Here is a 19272-nt window from a genome sequence, read left to right as displayed (position 1 = left end):
TACTTCCCATAGAGGGAGTGCAACGAAGGTTCACCAGACTGGTTCCTGGGATGGGGTGGGGGGGGGCGGGGATTGTCCTATGAGGAGAGATTGAGTAGACTAGGCCTATATTCTCTGGAGTTTCGGAGAATGAGAAGTGATCTCATTGAAACATACAAAATTCTTACAGGGCTTGACAGGGTAGATGCTGAGATGCTGTTTCCCCTGGCTGAGGAGTCTAGAACCAGGGGTCACAGTCTCAGGATAAGGGGTCGGCCATTTAGGACTGAGATGAGGAGAAATGTCTTCACTCAGAGGGTCGTGAATCTTTGGAATTCTCTATCCCAGAGGGCTGTGGAGGCTCAGTCATTGAGTATATTCAAGACAGAGATTGATAGATTTTTGAATATTAAGGGAATCAAGGGACATGGGGATAGTGCGGGAAAGTGGAGTTTAGGTTGAAGATCAGCCATGATCTTATTGAATGGCGGAGCAGGCTCGAGGGGCCAAATGGCCGACTCCTGCTCCTATTTCTTATGTTCTTATGTTTATGTTTAAAAGATGGGTCGAGAGGAGGTGTAAATGGCAACAGCAGAACAATTACCAGCACCTGTTGTCGGAAAAAATGGGGGCAGTGGTTATGATCTGAAATTGTTGAACTCAGTGTTGAGTCCAGAAGGCTGTAAAGTAGCTAATTGAAAGATGAGGTGCTGTTCCTCGAACTTTCGTTGAGCTTCATTAGAACAGTAGAAGGCCAAAGTCACAGTGGGAGTGGAACGCAGAATTAAAGTGACAGACGACCGGAAGCTCGGGGTCATGCTTGCGGACTGAACGGAGGCGTTCAGCAAAGTGATCACCCAATCTGCGTTTGGTCTCCCCAATGTAGAGGAGACCACATTGACAGCTGCAAATACAGAATACTGTACTAAATTGCAAGAAGTACAAGTAAATCGCCGTTTCACCTGGAAGGAGTGTTTGGGGATTTGGACAGTGGGAGGAGGTGAAAGGGCAGGTGTTGCATCTCCTGCGCTTGCACAGGAAGGTGCCGTGGGAAGGGGCGCGGCTGTTGGGGGTAGTTGAAGAGTGGACCAGGGTGTCTCGAAGGGAGCGGTCCCTTCAGAATTCTGAAAGGGGAGAGGAAGATGTGTTTGGTGGCATTGCACTGAATGTGGTGGAAATAGCGGAGGATGATCTATTGAATGTGGAGACTGGTGGGGTGGAAGATGAGGACAAGGGAAACCCTATCGTGGTTCTGGGAGAGACAGGAAGGGGTGAGAGCAGAAGTGCGGGAAATGGGACGGACACCGTTGAGGGCCCTGTCAACCATGGTGGAGGGGAACCCTCGGTTGGGGAAAAAAGACATATCGGAAGCACTGGTGTGGAACGTGGCATCGTCGGAACAGATGCAATGTTGACGGAAAACTGGGATAATGGGAGATAAACGTCAATATGTTTAACACAGTCACAGATTGTGCAAGAAGAGGTGCAGCCTGAAACTTGGAGGGTGAAAGGACAGTTTAGATTGAACTCCTTTACATGTATGGAACAGGCTGCTCAGTGAGGCAGTGGGGCTGATTGTATCAGCAAATTCAGCAGAGAGTTAGATAAGTACCTGGAGGAACATTTGATCGAGTGGGTATGAGGCTGGACTGTTCCAGGCCCCCACATTCCTGTGTTCCAAGAAGATTTTTTAGAAGTAGAGAAACTGAGGAGTTTAGAGTGGAAGTTCTACAGAGCAGGGCTGAGGTGGCTGAAAACTCTACGAACACCAGTGGGGCAAAGGACAGGGGGCATTGCACAAACAGTTGGAGTCCAGAATGGGGATGGGATAGGATGAGGCCATGGAGAGATTTATGGATGAAGATTTTAACATCAATGCATTGGGAGATGGGGAGCTAGAGTAAGTCGGCGAGGACGGGAATGATGTGTCAGTAGACTTGGTGTGGGCTAGGATATGGGCGGCAGAGTTTTGGGAAAGTTTGAATTTAAGGATGGTAGATGATGGGAAGCCAGGCCAGGATAGTGTTTACCAGTCGAATCTGAAGGTGACAAAAGCAGGTCTAAGGGTTTGAAGGGTGGAGACAAGCAGTGTTGTGGAGGGGAAAGTGAGCAGTCTTGCTGATGAATAGGATGTGGGGTTTAAAGGGTTGATCAGGGCACCAAGATTGTGGAGAGTCTGGTTCCGAACGATTGTGTGGCTAGGGAGGAGGGTGGCGTCACTGACGAAGGAGCTCAGTTTGTTGGGGCTAAAGTAGATGGCTTTGGTTTTTCCGCTGTTGACTTATCAAAGTGGATGTTGGGCAGGCAATCTTGATAGCATGGAGGCTATTGTAGGGTATAGAGAAATGATGGCAAAGCAGAGCTCAGTATCATCAATGTACATGTGAAAGCTGATCCAGTGCCTGTGAATAAAGTCACTGAGGGACACTGTGCAGATAAGGAAGGGAAAGGGTCCCTGGAGTGACCCGACGGTGTGGGGAGAGAAGACAAGCCATCTCTCGTGATGCATTGACTGCGTTCAGATAAGTAAGAATGGAACAATACAAGGGCAGTTGGATGACATCAGAGAAGCATTAGGGGAGGATGGTGAGGTCGATAGTATTCAGAGCTTCGTAACAGTCGAGGAGAGATAATGTGCCTTTCATGACTTTAGCGAGGGCCAAACTTGCAATTTTGTTTATGGGGAAAAAAACACAATCAGATTGAATGAAAAGTTATCAAATACAACTACCTGCTGTCAAATAATTGCTGCATGGGTTGTTCTATGAACGATGGGGTAAAGCAGGGTGTCCAAGGTTTTGTCTTTGTGGGCTGTATAGATGTGCACCATGGAGCATCAGGTGCTACACACAAAGTTTAACTCATTCATTTGCATATATTTCAAGCTGTTAATACTCAGGTTTTGGGTGTTCTGATTTCGGATTTCTCTGCCAATTAGGCAACAGTGCTCAGATCAGCTCTTTCCAAATGGTCAGGCTCAAAAATTCAAATAGTGAATAAATGCAAGGATTAATAGGAGTGAATTGCCTGGGCTTCGAGGGCTGCAGTTTTGGGTCAAGTCACACACAAGTGTGAGTGGGGTTCTGTTGTTGTGCCTTGGGCTGCTGGGTTCTCCCATCATGATTCCCAAAATGTTTAATGTTCAATGGCAATGGGTGCAAATCACAGGATGAATACACATGAGAGAGGCCATTCAGGAGACCTTACATTATCCATCTGGAGGAATAAAATCCTTTCACTTCACATCATCTACCTATATCTTGAATGAAACTGAGGTTTTTTGCCTCCACTACCCTACCAAGAGATCACTCATTGTGTGAAGAAGTTCTTCCTGACATTTGTGCTGGACTTCCCATTCCCCAGTTTTACCCCATGTCGCCTTGTTCTAGTATCCTTAATAGTACTCCAGATTAACCTTATCTGCACCATTTAATATCTTGCACAATTTCACAAGGTCCCCTCTGAGTTACCAACTTTCAAGGATAAAGGGCATCCGTTTCTCCAGTCTTTCCTCGTAACTCAATTTCCTGACATCACCTCTGCAGTGCCCAGGTGTGGTCGGACCAGAGGTCCTTCCTATGATTACCCCATACAATTAATTTAATCCTGAAGTGTGGCCCAGTACTGTATATGACAACATGAACCGGCTCATGGTGTCAGTCTATGTTCTTGCAAGTACCATGTTAGGAAAATGTACCGCAACACCAGTGTAAAATTTTGGGGAAGGAACAAACATTGGCGCAATCTAGAAGCTGACACAGCCACCCAGCCAGATGCTTGATTTTTGGGGGGGGTGGGGGGGTGAGTTTATTTAAGATTTCAGCAGGCACATTATTTGTAAATGGATCACATTCTGTCTGTGGTATTGGTTTGCTTTCCATGCATTTGCTCCTCAGAAATATGATCAGTGTATTTTAACCAAAGCGTTAAATAGTTTTATTTTGTGCCGTGCCTACATGTACTTCTGCTTATTTTAATGTATAAGCAACCTAACTGTATTCACATGCACTGACCTTTAGGCTGACGAGTATGGACTTACGAGGAACAGTATGACTCAACTGCTAAGTTTCTGTTGAAACAGCCAGAGACCACAATGGAATTCAAAAACCCAGGTTCGTGCTAGAAAGCTATACTAAGTTAGGAGGGACAGTAAATAGTGCAGCTGGGAGCAGGAAGTTAAAATGGGATGTAGACAGATTAAGTGAGTGGGTGAAACTATGGCAAATGGAGTTCAATGTGATTAGTGTAAGGTCATCCATCCACTTTGGACTCGAGAAAGAGTATTTTCTAAATGGTGAGAAACTCGGGATGGTAGGGGAGCAGAGTCCAAGTACCCCAATCATTAAAAGTAGGCAGGTACAAAAAGCAATCAAAAAGACTAATGGAATAGTGACCTTTATCTCTGGGACTGGATTACAAAAGGGAGGAAGTGATGCTTCAGTTGTACAGAGCCTTGATCAGACCCCACCTGGAGTAACTGGGTTCAGTTTTGGGCACCGCCCCTCAGGAAGGACATATTGACCTTGGACGAGGTACAGCGCAGATTTACCGGAATGATACCGGGGCTTAGAGAGTTAAGTTATGAGGGCAGGTTGCATAAACTTGGTTTGTATTCTCTTGAGTATGGGAGATTGAGGGGTGATCTGATTGAGGTGTTTAAATTATTAAAAGGATTTGATAGAGTAGATATGGACAGCCCTTGTTTGGTAAGGGTATTAAGGGACATGGAGCAAAGGCGGCAAAATGGAGTTGAGGTGCCGATTAGTCATGATCTAATTGAATGGTGGAGCAGGCTCGAAGGGCTGAATGGCCTATTCCTGTTCCTAATATTCCTATGTTCACCTCCACATTAGACTTTTAATATTCCTTTTGATTTTTGTCAGTATTGCCATTATTCCCTTGAGTCCCTGTTGGCTGAGTGGAAAATGAGTTCCTGAATCATCTGGTTCTCTGTTTTGATCCTAAAGAGAGCCAACCTCCTGGATCTAAATGAATGGTCTAATCCAACACAGAGATCCCACAGAAGTCCAATTGATGATGTTGCTTTGTGAAACTACAGTTGCTACTTTTGAATCCCTACCATACCAAATGAAAATACTGGTGCTCCAGTTCCAACTTCATTGTGTTGCCGTGAGGTGAGCTGGTGATTTTTGCCACGTGTTACGGTACTGCTAGCTGAGGGACTTTGTTTCCTGAGGGTCCATGCTGCTATTGCTGCCTCTGTGGGTGAATACTCAATAGAGTTCAGGCTATAAAATGAACCTGGCTATGTAACCTTTCCTTTTCTTAAGTTCCTTCTATGTGGAACTTGAATTTAATATGAGCAAGCAAATTTCAGACTTTTGAACCTGTGAATCCCTGTGAGCTTGAGGGGCACCGAGGATTAGTAAACCACATATAATAGTGATCAACTCATCTTATCTTCAACAGACAGGAGAGTTCTCAAGTACATCTGTGTTTTATACCAAAGATTGTTTGAATTTGATTTTTTTATGGAAATTAAATTGCTGGTGTACAGTTCTGGTTGCTGCAGTGCACAAATGATATTGAGAGATACAAATAAGAGCAACCAGAACGATTGATGGGATGGGGAGATTTTATTATGAGGAGTGATTTATATAAATTGGGCATATTCTCGATAGAAAAGAGAAGGTTGAGAGGTGATATGATTGTTGTACTTAGGATGCTAAAGGGACCAGATAATGTAGACCATGACGCGCTGTCTCACCCTGTCCAGAACAGTAGAACCAGAGGACATGAAGGGGTAAATTCAAAACGAATCTGTGGAAACATTGTTTCAGTGAGCGAGTGGTCAATCTATGGAACAGGATCCCATGGGAAACAGCGAAAGCAGTTCGTATTGATTCAATCAAATGGAAATTAGATGGATTTCTTAAACTAACATTTTGGGATACAGTATATGAGTAATTTAAGACGTGACGTGGTGAGTGTAACATGCTTGGGAGGAACAGGTGACTTTGGACCTATGGTCAACGTTCCCTCTAAGTCGCGCGGCTGTGCAGCTCTCTGCCAGTCTCTCGCAGCCCGGGACCGGCTTTTTCAAATGTTAAATTTCGCGCATGAGCAAAACTTTGAATAGACTGTGCAGCCCGTTGAAGGGGCCGCACACCCAAAGAAAAATTACGGGGAACATTGCCTACGGTTCCCAAAACTCTCCACCACTGGGGTTTCCTTACCTCACGTTTGGGTCTGTTGTAGACTAATTGCTAGAAATGATTGCCGTGTTAAGTCAACAACTCCATTATCAATGCATCATGTGACTACCAGGATTGTAGACACTAAACTAGATGGACCTTGATCTTTTTTTTAAATCCAGCAATTCCTATGTTCCTACAATGAAGGCAATAGAGTTAGCACAGGGCAACTTAGAAAGGCAACGCAGAGCAATGTTGGATGGCACCAAATGACCGCACAGCCCAGAGATTGAACATGCCTGGAACAAATTCAGGACAAGGATGGGTGAGTTACAGAGAGCCGCAATGCTTTTCCTTAGTCGCAAGAGGTGCAGTAAAATTCTGTGCTTCTCAACTGAGGTCTGGAGGGATTGAGATTGAACATTCTTCTAAACAGGATAGACCTCTGGTAAATAAGATAAATGGATAAGTCCTTTTCAAAAGTGTATACGATGACCATTATCACATAAACTGGTGTCCTATCGGTCACTGGGAAGGAGCCATGATATCTGCTGCAAATTTTGAAACAGTCAGCATTAAATGGAACCAAGCCAAGCCATCTGAAATCCGCTTTTGTGGGCTAATACTGAGGAGGTGCTTATTGGCTGGCCAGAGTGGGATTCATGACTAAAACTTCCTATACATCTAACAAGTGGATAAAGTTTTGAAAATTACTACAGAATATTGTGGCCTACATAATAAACTGTACTGAATTAAACTGAAGAATGTCCAGAAAAGATCCAAGACTGCTGTTGATGCCAGAAAAGGTACTGACGGTTCAACTTAAAATGAGGCCTTGTGTATACCTGACCAAGATGGTTCCTCAAAACGTGACATTCTTAAAAGAGCAGTGTCTCCAGGTGGTATTTCTCTCAGCCCATTCTATCCTATGGAATGATGAGCATTGAAAGTGGAAGGGAATTGGAAGAACGACATATTGACCTATCATTTTTGCAATTTGACATAAGTAACATACTTCAATAAATGCTTCCTTTCTGTGTTAAGTCAAGTAGTAGGGTATGGAATGACTTCACACTAACACAAAAGACCATACTTCAATTTTAAAAAGTACATAATTTAGACCCCCTTGTCCTCAAAAATTGGTAACTTTCAATATAATAATCGATGTGGCTTAGACAAGTAGAAATGAGGATGGCCTTGTTCTTGTTCAGCCCCTTATGTCGGGCTGTTTCCAATGTGACTGCAGCCTGCATATTCAAATTTGAACAAATGATTCATTGTAGCTTATCTTGCATTTTATTACAGTGAGTGGCTATGGGCAGATGGGATGTGATTCAGGCTAAATGGGATAGCTTGCAACATATTGCTGCTATCTGAAGAAACAGCAAAATTTTCCCACAGTTAGGGCACCCAAGCCTGAACACTCATTGTACATTAACCCTTTGAAAGCTGAAAGACTTTTACAACAATTAACATCAGTAACTCATTTGTGTTCCTCATACAGAAAAGCTTCTCCATGCTTTACAGGGCAGAGCACAAAGATGGATGCTGAGTGGGGCAGAGCGGGGGACTTGAAAGTTGGGCAGGGGGATGAAAGCACGGTCAAAGAGAAAGATTTGCGAGTGCTTTTGAAAGCAGGAGGTTAGCTTGTGCAAGGCCTTGGTCTGGCTGCATCTAGGATATAGTGCCGTTTTGGTCCCCTTGCGTGGTGGGGGCTAGCGAGGCCCTGGAAAATGTTCAGAAGAATGCTACTCAACTGATACCTAGTTTAAAGGTCCTTAGTTATCAGTACTGATTAGAAAGCTGGGATCAGTGATCATAATATGATCGAATTCAGTGTTCGGTTTCAGAAGGAACACAGTTACTAAGATTCTAGATTTTGGTAAGGCTAACTTTAACGGGATGAGACGGAGACTGACGACAGCAAACTGGCCAAAACTGTTATCGGATAAAACTACAGATGAACATTGGGAGAATTTAGCTTAATACGGGGTGAGTATATACCCCTAAGGGGCAAGAACTCTACTTAGCAAATAAAACAGCCATGGTCAACAAAAGAAGTGAGAGATAACATAAAACTAAATGAAAGAGCATACAAAAGAACAAAGAATAGTGTAGATCCAGTGGACTGGGAGATACAAAGAACGGCAAAAGAAGACAAAAAATATAGTAAGAGCTGCAAAAAGGAATATGAAAATAAACTTGAGGGATATCGAGATTAACACAGTTTTTACAATTATATTAGAAGAAAAAGGGTAGTCAAGGGTAATGTGGGCCCTTTAAATACAGATGGGGGTAATATTGCAAATGAAAATAAGGAAATGGCAGACTTGTTGAATAATTACCTTGTGTCAATCTTCGCAGTATAGGAAGAGGATAATATAGCTGACATTCCAGGGAACTAATAATGAATCAAGGACTGGAACTCACTAAAGTTAACAGTTTTAGAAGAAGTGGCAATAACGGTTGACAAATCCCCAGGGCCTGATGGTTTCCACCCCAGGGATTTAAAGGAAGTCGGTGAGGAAATTGCAGATGCTTTCACCATAATCTTCCAAAGCACTCTCGAGTCATTGTCTCTTCAGATTGGAAAATTGCAAATACAATTAAGAAAGGTGAGAGAGAGAGAAACCAGGACATTATAGACCTGGTAGTCTAACATCTGTTGTGGGAAGTTATTGGAATCTATATTTAAGGACAGAGTGCCTGAGCACTTAGAGAAATTTGAGCTGATTAGAGAGACCCAACATGGATTTGTAACAGGTAGGTCATGTCTAATGAACCTAATGGATTTTTTTGAGGAAGCAACTAAAGGATTTAGTTTATGACTTCCAGAAGGCATTTGATGAGGTTCCACATGAGAGATGTTAGCTAAAATTAAAGCTCATGGAATTGAAGGAAAATTATTGACCAGGTTAGGAGATTGGTTAGGCGGTAGAAGACAGAGAGTAGAGATATTGACCTGGAATTTGTGGTCTTGATGACTGCGAACTGGCAGTGTTCGCCATCATTTTGCCTTTGAAACTGACCGCAACTTCAGGATTTAGCACATACGGAAATCCTGAAGTTACGGTCCGTCATTCACTGCTCCTCCTCGGGCTGTGCTGTGCTCCCCCACCCCCCCAGAGCCGGCAATCGGTGAAATCTCTCAAAGCAGCGAAACTGACCAAAACTTCGCTCTTCCGCAGTAATTACGCTGTTAAATACCCCATTAAAAGTTGGATCCAAAGGATTAGGTGTAACTGGGGTTTTAACAGCTTATTGACTGCTAAACAAAAGTTATGGCCCTGAAAAACTAATTTTAATTTTGTGCAGTCAAATTTATTCATTTGAATAAAAATTAAAATTTTTACAAAACTTTACAAAGCGTCCAGCACAAGGGGATATATTCTTAAAATCAGAACCTTTCAGGAGACAAGTTAGGAAATACTTCTTTACACAAAGGATGGTAGAAGTGTGGAACACTCCCACAAAAAGTAGTAGGTACTAGCTCAATTAATAATTTTAAATCTGAGATCGATAGGTTTTCCTAGCCAAGGGTATTAAGGGATATGGAGCCAAGGTGGGTGGATGGAGTTAAGATACAGATCAGCCATGATCTCATTGAATCGTGGAACAGGCTCAAGGGGCTGAATGACCTCCTCCTGTTCCTGCGTTCCTATTTCTTACCTTGGAAAAGCATAGACTTCAAAGGGATATAATTGAGGTACTTAAAATGATAAAGGGATTAGATTCTGTCCCCTTAGATAGGTTACTTGAGCTAGAGAGGCAGGGAACAAATAGAAGACATCAGTACAAGTTAAGTAAGTAGATACGATAGCAAAATACTGCGGATGTTGGAAAAGTAAGTAGCTAGTTAGGTTAGATGTTAGGAAGTACTTTTTGCAGAGAGTCATTGACCTCTGGAATAAATTACCAGTGTGTGCAATGATTGTGGATTTGGTGCAAGTTATAATGACCAGAAATTCTATTTTTGGTGCTGAATATTGGCCAGCAGAACTCCCTGTTGCTTTTGAAGTAGTTTTTACATCCACCTGACACTTTGGTTTAGCATCTCCATATAAAGTCCATGCAGCACTCCCTCAATGCGGCACTGAAGTATCAGCCGAGATTTTGTGCTCAAGTCCCTGGAGTGGCACTTTCCTTTGTTTGGGGCCATGGGCGCAGTGCAGAACCCATGAGCATCTCCAGACTGGACGAATACCACGGCATATTAGCAGCATGGAAGTAGGGAGAAGATCATGCAACTCTTGGGACACTATATCGAAGTAAACATTTTTAAACAGTGCAGTCGCTACTTTTGTCCCTTTGGATGATGGTTTATCCTTCTAGACACTGTAGATCAATTGCACTTGAAGGATGAGGGTGGCCATTCTGTGGCAGGAACCTTTTATCTGCAGTACCATGACCGCTAATAGCACATGTTTTCTTATTGTAGAATCATAAAAAACAAATGGAAAATAAACTTGACCCGTCAATTTGGATTCATGCCTTTTAATAGAGCGTAAAACTATTCTAACCTGGAAACTTTTATTCTTGAAGTAGAGGTTGTAAGGCTAACGGAAGAGTCGAGCTTGCCAGACCTGTAGTTTGCCTGCACAATGTGGCTTTCATTATACCGAGGACTGTGTCAAACAGGGTACATGGCTTTCTTTTGATATGTTGCGTATTTCCATTTGGCTGCAGCTTTATGGAAATTTTTTTTTTTTAAAAGCAATGAAGTTAATAATTTGAGAATCTATGTGCTGAAAGTGTTTGCACAGCACTAATCATGTATGCTCAAGTGTTAACCCATTGTCCTCGCCATAAAATCTGTTCCGATGGTGTCCATTCTTTTTGGTGATCGGAAAGTTTCCTGCTACGGGAGGAAATGGGATGATGCAAGTGGTTCTTTGTGAGCTGTCACTATAAAAGAGACAATTATCTCTTTTAAATTGAATCATAGAATGTTCCAGCATAAAAACAGGCCCTTAGACACATCAAGTCTGTGCCAGTGTTTTTTCCACATGAGCCACCCAGTCTAATCCCACACTTCTCCTCACTCCCCGTACCCTTTAATATCCCACCCAGTCTAATCCCACACTTCTGCTCACTCCCCGTACCCTTTAATATCCCACCCAGTCTAATCCCACTCTCCTCACTCCCCGTACCCTTTAATATCCCACCCAGTCTAATCCCACTCTCCTCACTCCCCATACCCTTTAATATCCCACCCAGTCTAACCCCACTCTCCTCACTCCCCATACCCTTTAATATCCCACCCAGTCTAATCCCACTCTCCCCCTCACTCCCCATACCCTTTAATATCCCACCCAGTCTAATCCCACTCTCCCCCTCACTCCCCATACCCTTTAATATCCCACTCAGTCTAATCCCACTCTCCTCACTCCCCATACCCTTTAATATCCCACCCAGTCTAATCCCACACTTCTGCTCACTCCCCGTACCCTTTAATATCCCACCCAGTCTAATCCCACTCTCCTCACTCCCCGTACCCTTTAATATCCCACCCAGTCTAATCCCACTCTCCTCACTCCCCATACCCTTTAATATCCCACCCAGTCTAACCCCACTCTCCTCACTCCCCATACCCTTTAATATCCCACCCAGTCTAATCCCACTCTCCCCCTCACTCCCCATACCCTTTAATATCCCACCCAGTCTAATCCCACTCTCCCCCTCACTCCCCATACCCTTTAATATCCCACTCAGTCTAATCCCACTCTCCTCACTCCCCATACCCTTTAATATCCCACCCAGTCTAATCCCACTCTCCCCCTCACTCCCCATACCCTTCAATATCCCACCCAGTCTAATCCCACTCTCCTCACTCCCCACACCCTTTAATATCCCACCCAGTCTAATCCCACTCTCCCCCTCACTCCCCATACCCTTTAATATCCCACTCAGTCTAATCCCACTCTCCTCACTCCCCATACCCTTTAATATCCCACCCAGTCTAATCCCACTCTCCCCCTCACTCCCCATACCCTTTAATATCCCACCCAGTCTAATCCCACTCTCCCCCTCACTCCCCATACCCTTTAATATCCCACTCAGTCTAATCCCACTCTCCTCACTCCCCATACCCTTTAATATCCCACCCAGTCTAATCCCACTCTCCCCCTCACTCCCCATACCCTTCAATATCCCACCCGTCTAATCCCACTCTCTTCCCCCCCCCCCCCCACCCCGCCACTCCCCATACCCTTTTAATATCTCACCCAGTCTAATCCCACTCTTCCCCCCGCCCCCTCACTCCCCATACCCTTTAATATCCCACCCCGTCTAATCCCACTCTCCTCACTCCCCATACCCTTTAATATCCCACCCCGTCTAATCCCACTCTCCCCCCTCACTCCCCATACCCTGTAATATCCCACCCTGTCAAATCCCACTCTTCCCCCACCCCCCCACTCCCCATACCCTTTTAATATCTCACCCAGTCTAATCCCACTCTTCCCCCCCCCCCGCCCCCTCACTCCCCATACCCTTTAATATCCCACCCAGTCTAATCCCACTCGCCCCCTCTCTCCCCATACCCTTTAATATCCCACCCAGTCTAATCCCACTCTCCCCCTCACTCCCCATACCCTTTAATATCCCACCCAGTCTAATCCCACTCTCCCCCTCACTCCCCATACCCTTTAATATCCCACCCAGTCTAATCCCACTCTCCCCCTCACTCCCCATACCCTTTAATATCCCACCCAGTCTAATCCCACTCGCCTCACTCCCCATACCCTTTAATATCCCACCCAGTCTAATCCCACTCTTCCCCCCGCCCCCTCACTCCCCATACCCTTTAATATCCCACCCAGTCTAATCCCACACTCCTGCTCACTCCCCGTACCCTTTAATATTCCCCCCAGTCTAATCCCACTCTCCTGCTCACTCCCCATACCCTTTAATATCCCACCAAGTCTAATCCCACTCTCCTGCTCACTCCCCATACCCTTTAATATCCCACCCAGTCTAATCCCACTCTCCCCCTCACTCCCCATTCCCTTTAATATCCCACCTAGTCTAATCCCACTCTCCTCACTCCCCATACCCTTTCATATCCCACCCAGTCTAATCCCACTCTCCCCCTCACTCCCCATACCCTTTAATATCCCACCCCGTCTAATCCCACTCTCTCCTCACTCCCCATACCCTTTAATATCCCACCTAGTCTAATCCCACTCTCCTCACTCCCCATACCCTTTAATATCCCACCTAGTCTAATCCCACTCTCCTCACTCCCCATACCCTGTAATATCCCACCCAGTCTAATCCCACTCACCTCACTCCCCATACCCTTTAATATCCCACCCAGTCTAATCCCACTCACCTCACTCCCCATACCCTTTAATATCCCACCCAGTCTAATTCCACTCTCCCCATTCCCTTTAATATCCCACCCAGTCTAATTCCACTCTCCCCATTCCCTTTAATATCCCACCCAGTCTAATCCCACTCTCCCCCTCACTCCCCATACCCTTCAATATCCCACCCAGTCTAATCCCACTCTCCCCCTCACTCCCCATACCCTTTAATATCCAACCTAGTCTAATCCCACTCTCCCCCTCACTCCCCACACTGTTTAATATCCCACCCAGTCTAATCCCACTCTCCCCCTCACTCCCCACACTGTTTAATATCCCACCCAGTCTAATCCCACTCTCCTGCTTACTCCCCACATCTTTTAATATCCCACCCAGTCTAATCCCACTCTCCTGCTCTAATATTTCTCTTTTTCAAGTAACTGTTTAATTCCCTTTGAAATAATTAATGGACTGTGCTCCAATAATGATTTGTGGCAGAGAATTCCACATTCTAACCAGCCTCCGTGTAGATAACTTTTTTCTGCCCCGCCCTTTAATTCTTTTTGTGATTAGTTTGAATTTGTGTCCTCTCATTACTGTCTCACTGTCCAGTAGAGACAATCTCACGATTTACTGTAAACTTTCATAATTGGGTCACCCCCAACCTTCTCCGCTCCAGTGGAAAAAAACTGCAACTTCTCAAGGTCTCTCTTCTGAACTGTAACCCCTCATTCCTGGCAGCCTCCCTGCGAATCTACACTGCACCTTTTGCATTACTTTTATATTCTTCTGTTTTCCTAAATAAATTTGATATAGTTACTGACGCACTCAAAGAAAAAACAATCTCACTATATTAGAGCATAAGAACATAAGAAAGAGGAGCAGGAATAGGCCACTTGGCCCCTCGAGCCTGCTCCGCCATTCAATAAGATCATGGCTGATCTTGGGCTCAAAGCCACTTCCCTGCCCGCTCCCCATAACCCTTCACTCCCTTATCTTGCAAAAATCTGTCTATCTCCACCTTAAATGTATTTAATGACCCAGCCTCCACGGCTCTCTGGGGCAGAGAATTCCACAGATTTACGACCCTCTGAGAGAAGAAATTCCTCTTTTTCTCAGTTCTAAAAGGGTGACCCTTTATTCTAAAACTGTGCCACCGAGTTCTAGATTTCCCCACGAGGGGAAACATCCTCTCTGCATCTACCTTGTCGAGCCCCCCCAGTATCTTATATGTTTTAATAAGATCACCTCTCATTCTTCTAAATTCCAATGAGTATAGGCCCAGCCTGCTCAACCTTTCCTCAGAAGTCAACCCCATCAACTCAGGAATTAACCGTGTGAATCGTCTCTGAACTGCCTCCAATGCAAGTATATCCTTCCTTAAATAAGGAGACCAAAACTGTACGCAGTACTCCAGGTGTGGTCTCATCAAATCCCTGTACAGTTGTAGCAGGACTTCCCTGCTTTTATACTCCCTTGTAATAAAGGCCAACATTCCATTTGCCTTTTTGATTCCAAAGATGTGCGGGTTAGGTTGATTGGCTATGATAAATTGACCCTTAGTGTTAGGGGGATTAAATACGTGGGGTTACAGGGATAGGGTGGGACATGTGTTGGTGTAAGGGTTACAGGGATCGGGTGGGATATGTGTCGGTGCAGGCTCGATGGGCCGAAATGGCCTCTATCTGCACTGTGGGGTTTCTGTGATTCTGTGATTACTTGCTGTACCTGCATGCTAACTTTTTGTCTTTCATGCACAAGGACCCCCAGGTCCCTCTGAACTGTAGCATTTTGTAATCTCTCCATTTAAATAATAATTTGCTTTTTTATTTTTCCTGCCAAAGTGTGTAACCTTGCACTTTCCCACATTATACTCCATCTGCCAAATGTTTGCCCACTCACTTAGCCTGTCTATATCCCTTTGCAGGTTCTTCCAACACTTCTTGCATTCCTAACATGATAGAAGAAGTCGCTCGTTGTCTGACTTGTGATTTCTTTCTCAGTCTTGTTCCATTTTGTTGATTGCTGTATCACTCAATCGTCCTGCTGACTGCCTGCCACTCTAACCGCTCTCCTAGTTTCTTTCTCCTTCGTCTTTGTGGACACTATGGGGGAGAAATTGAGTATAGCCCCGTTTGGGGCTCCAGCCTCGCCAGGGCGCTAAAAGTAGCGCCCCGGAAACATTCGCGCCCCCGCACCGGAAAGTGAGTAGTTGCACCCCAAAGGGGAGCGCGGCGCTACTGGAGGCGCCCTGCATCCCTCTTGGGGTGCTGCGAGTGAATATCATGGTGCAACGTGCGCACGTTGCGCTGCGGTATTGCAGGCCTTCTTAAAGGGGAGGGGCCTTGTGCAGCGCGATCTGGGGCCCAGCTGGGCCCCCGAGAATCGGGAGTGCAGGCAAAAGAGCCCGGCACCGAAGAGAAGTGCCGGGCTCTTGGAGCGCAGCCGGCACTCCGCACGGGGGGGGGGGGGGGGTCAGGAGGCCGGGGACGGGAGTGCAGGCAGGTGCTGGCAGGCGGCCAACAACAAAACTGGCCGCCCCGCACTGCGCCTTTAATTTGTGCCTCCCCGGCTGCAGGTACGCCACCCTGACCCTGTCGGACATAGCGTCCGGCGGTAAATCAGGGGGGCGCTGCCGAATATTGCAGCCGGGGCGTCAGCAGGGCGCTGCGCACACCGATGACGTTATCGGCAGCGGTGCAGCGCTAACGGTTAGCGCCACCACTAACGTCCCGCGGAATTTAGCGGGAGGCGTGGGCAGTACCGCGCCCGGGCGCCAGTTGGCTTGCGACCCACTTAGCGCCCTCTTAAGGCGCTAACGGGTGGCGCAGCCAACTGAATTCCTCCCCCTATAATCCTTGCAGCTCTGAACTTTTACTGTCTTGTTCCTCCTAAATTGCAAATCCTCCTCCTTGAATCCTCACTGTGTTGCAGTCAAGACTCATTGCACCGTCTCTGACTCTAAGTCATTCTTTTCTGGGGCCTCAGAAATGTGGAACTCCTCACCTCTCTGTCTTCCCTTCCCAAACTTGGTGGTATCTAGTCTCTAATTCTTGATTGATCTCATCTTCCCTCTTATTTTCTTCAGTCGTGGTGGTGCCCTGCACCATGGGCTTTAGTTTCTCAATTTAAAAAAATCCTCGTTTGATGAGCATTGCTATTGAAAGAGCATAAACTTTGCTAAGATAAGCCCTGGGTTTGTGCCAGTGGACACGAGGTATAAACAAACACAATGATTGTGCTGCTTTAAACATAAGTTGCTAAGTTGCAGTTTGGATCTGTGGCTCATGGTTTTGTTCCCAGTGAAAATCCCGAGTGCTGTCACTGTAGGAAACTCTCAAAAGCTGACTAACCGCTTCAGAAGAGCAGGCACAGCCCTCAAAAAGTTAATGATTGAACAAACAATCACCAACTCAAATATAGCCCTGCATATATAAGCTGGTGACCAGGGCCACTGCTTTATAGTAGCTGATGAAAAAGTGAAATCCTGTTTTACTTAGTGAAATTGCAGGATTTTCAGTGTTTTGTGAAATGTGACTCTAATTTGGATTGTTTTGCTCTGAGAGCAAAACCCGAAGGCCTTGCTTATGATGTGAAAACAAATGGCTAGATTGAAAGTGTAGTGGGGATTGAGAGCTTGTTGCAACTTAAGGTGCAGGTATGTCGCTCTATCCATCACTTGTAGGGAAAAACAAGTGCACAAAAATGCATTATTATACAGTGGTGGATCTCGAAATCAATGAGAGGGATGTGAGGACCAAAAACACAAGGTTTAATTTCATGGGAATCTAGATGCACAACCCCCTCTCCAGGAAACTTTGATTTTTTAAACATTTTTTTGGGTACATTTTCCAGTATTTTGAACTGTACATTCAGCTTTTGAAGTCAGAAATAACGCACTGGAAGGGTTACAGATATTAAATATAAAGTAAGGTAGTTGTTACAAGTTATAATTGACTCTTGATTTTTATACACCTGATGTATATGGATGCTGATTCCATTGAAATGTTCAAGATGGAGAAAGTTAGATTTTTGCTGAGTAAGGGTTTCAAAGGATATGGATCAAAGGTGGGTCAATGAAGTTGAGGCACAAATCAGCCGTGATCTCATTCAATGGCAGAACAGGCTCGAGGGGCTAAATGGCCTCCTCCTACTAGAAAGTAACAGAGTACAACACAGCAGAGTGCTGCTAATATTAATATAGGAATGATTTACCCACAGCTTCTATTCATGTAGTGGTATTCCTTTAACATAGAGGAATGTCCCAAGGCACTTCCCAGAGGCGTGTTTGGGGGGAAAAGGGCACTGAGCCATTAAAAATCGATTAAAAAGGATGAGTCTTGAGGAACTTTTTAAAAGGACGAGAATGGGAGGGAATTCTAAATTTACTAATCTCAAAGACTGGCAAAGGGACGTTTTGGACAATTGAAGACTGCCTAAGTGATTAGCGCTGAACAATGCTTCAGGACAACATTCTGGAGAGCTCTGGCGGTCCCGCGCAGTTGGCTCACTGGCTTTCAAATGGGAAAAAAATGCGCATGCGCGGAATTTTGAATGTGCCGCGCAGCTCGTTAAAGGGGCCGCACGGCCCCCAAAAAATTAGAGGGAACATTGCTTCAGGACCTCCGATTGGGAGAGAATTCTGCTGAGGTTGGCAATCTGCTTCCATCATTAACACTGCTATACTCTGGGGTTTCGGGTGGAGCAGAAAATGAGTTCACTGAGGTTGACGGGAGACCCGCGTAGTTGCCATCCTCAGTCAGCTTTTCCAGCCCCTGTTCACACTGTTGGTGCGGATGCCTCAAAAACACCTGATTTTGGGACCGTTGAGGTTGCCCCTTAATCCAAAATGATTCATCTCTTCTGTGCATGTGTGATGGTTGCCAACTATGCTGTACTCATGGATAGGGCAATAAAAGTCTTGCGAAGTAGTCTATAGTCATGCATTCTCATTTTGCCATTCGTATAAATTTTAAATGCATTACATTCACAAATGTTCACTGTTTAAAATCGATCCCCTACCCCATTTAAATTGATGGAAGTCATTTCCGTCGGCTGGCTGTTGTATGTTAAATGAGGTGGTTTTGTCCTTTCCGGCACCCTTCACCTACTATTGGGCTTGCATATTCCAAAATGGGGCAGGACGGGGAGTGGTGGGGTGGCGATGCCCCTTCAGTGTATTTTGACATTCATGATCTTGCAGTGGGACACCCCTCCCTCCCCATGCAATAGGAGGGTCCTGGCCTATCCACTGAACCCCAGTCCATTTTCCCCGAGTGATCTTTGTGCTTCAGTTACACCAGTTTTCATTGGTGTAAATAAAGCCATAGTTGAAGGAGACTGTAACAAAATGATTGTGAAACTTCAGTCCAGCAGCATACAATATAGAAATTAGAAGAGAAATGTTCAGTAGCCAGGTATTCCCACCAGTATTGATTTTTTTTTTCAAACTATGCAAGAATGATTGAATTCCAGACTATTAAGGTACACTGAGGAGCCTTTTTATTGTTTCAGTCCAACATGGGTAGGTCTACAAGTGGAGGAGCTGTTTGTTTCAGTTGAGCAGAGCTGTAAATGTTGCCAGGCTTGGAGGTACGCAGGTACGCAGTGCAAAAATTGTCAGTTTTTGACATTGTTCTGAAGTGCAATGAATTCCTTTGGTATGTATAATTTGCCTGTGAATTTTTCTTGAGAATTCTGAGATGCTATCAGACTGCAATGTAATATGAAAAGTATATCCTGATGTGGTCACCTTGTGACTGTAGCTGTTCGTGTTACTGTTGGAAATCTGCTGTATTTTTGGTGCTTTGTGGTGGCAATGTCTCAGTTAC

General features: G+C 45.1%; 1 protein-coding gene across 3 annotated transcripts in view; it reads left to right on the top strand.

Moving 5' to 3' along the window:
- spryd3 (SPRY domain containing 3) overlaps positions 1 to 19272 on the top strand; it is a 343426-nt gene that overhangs the window by 131599 nt on the left and 192555 nt on the right. The gene's annotated exons all lie outside the window — the stretch shown is intronic.

The sequence above is a fragment of the Somniosus microcephalus genome, chromosome 33 (genome assembly GCF_052327205.1).
Source record: "Somniosus microcephalus isolate GS21.2 chromosome 33, FLI_Smic_1.0, whole genome shotgun sequence".
NCBI lineage: Eukaryota > Metazoa > Chordata > Chondrichthyes > Squaliformes > Somniosidae > Somniosus > Somniosus microcephalus.
This window is presented reverse-complemented; position numbering and strand designations above follow the sequence as displayed.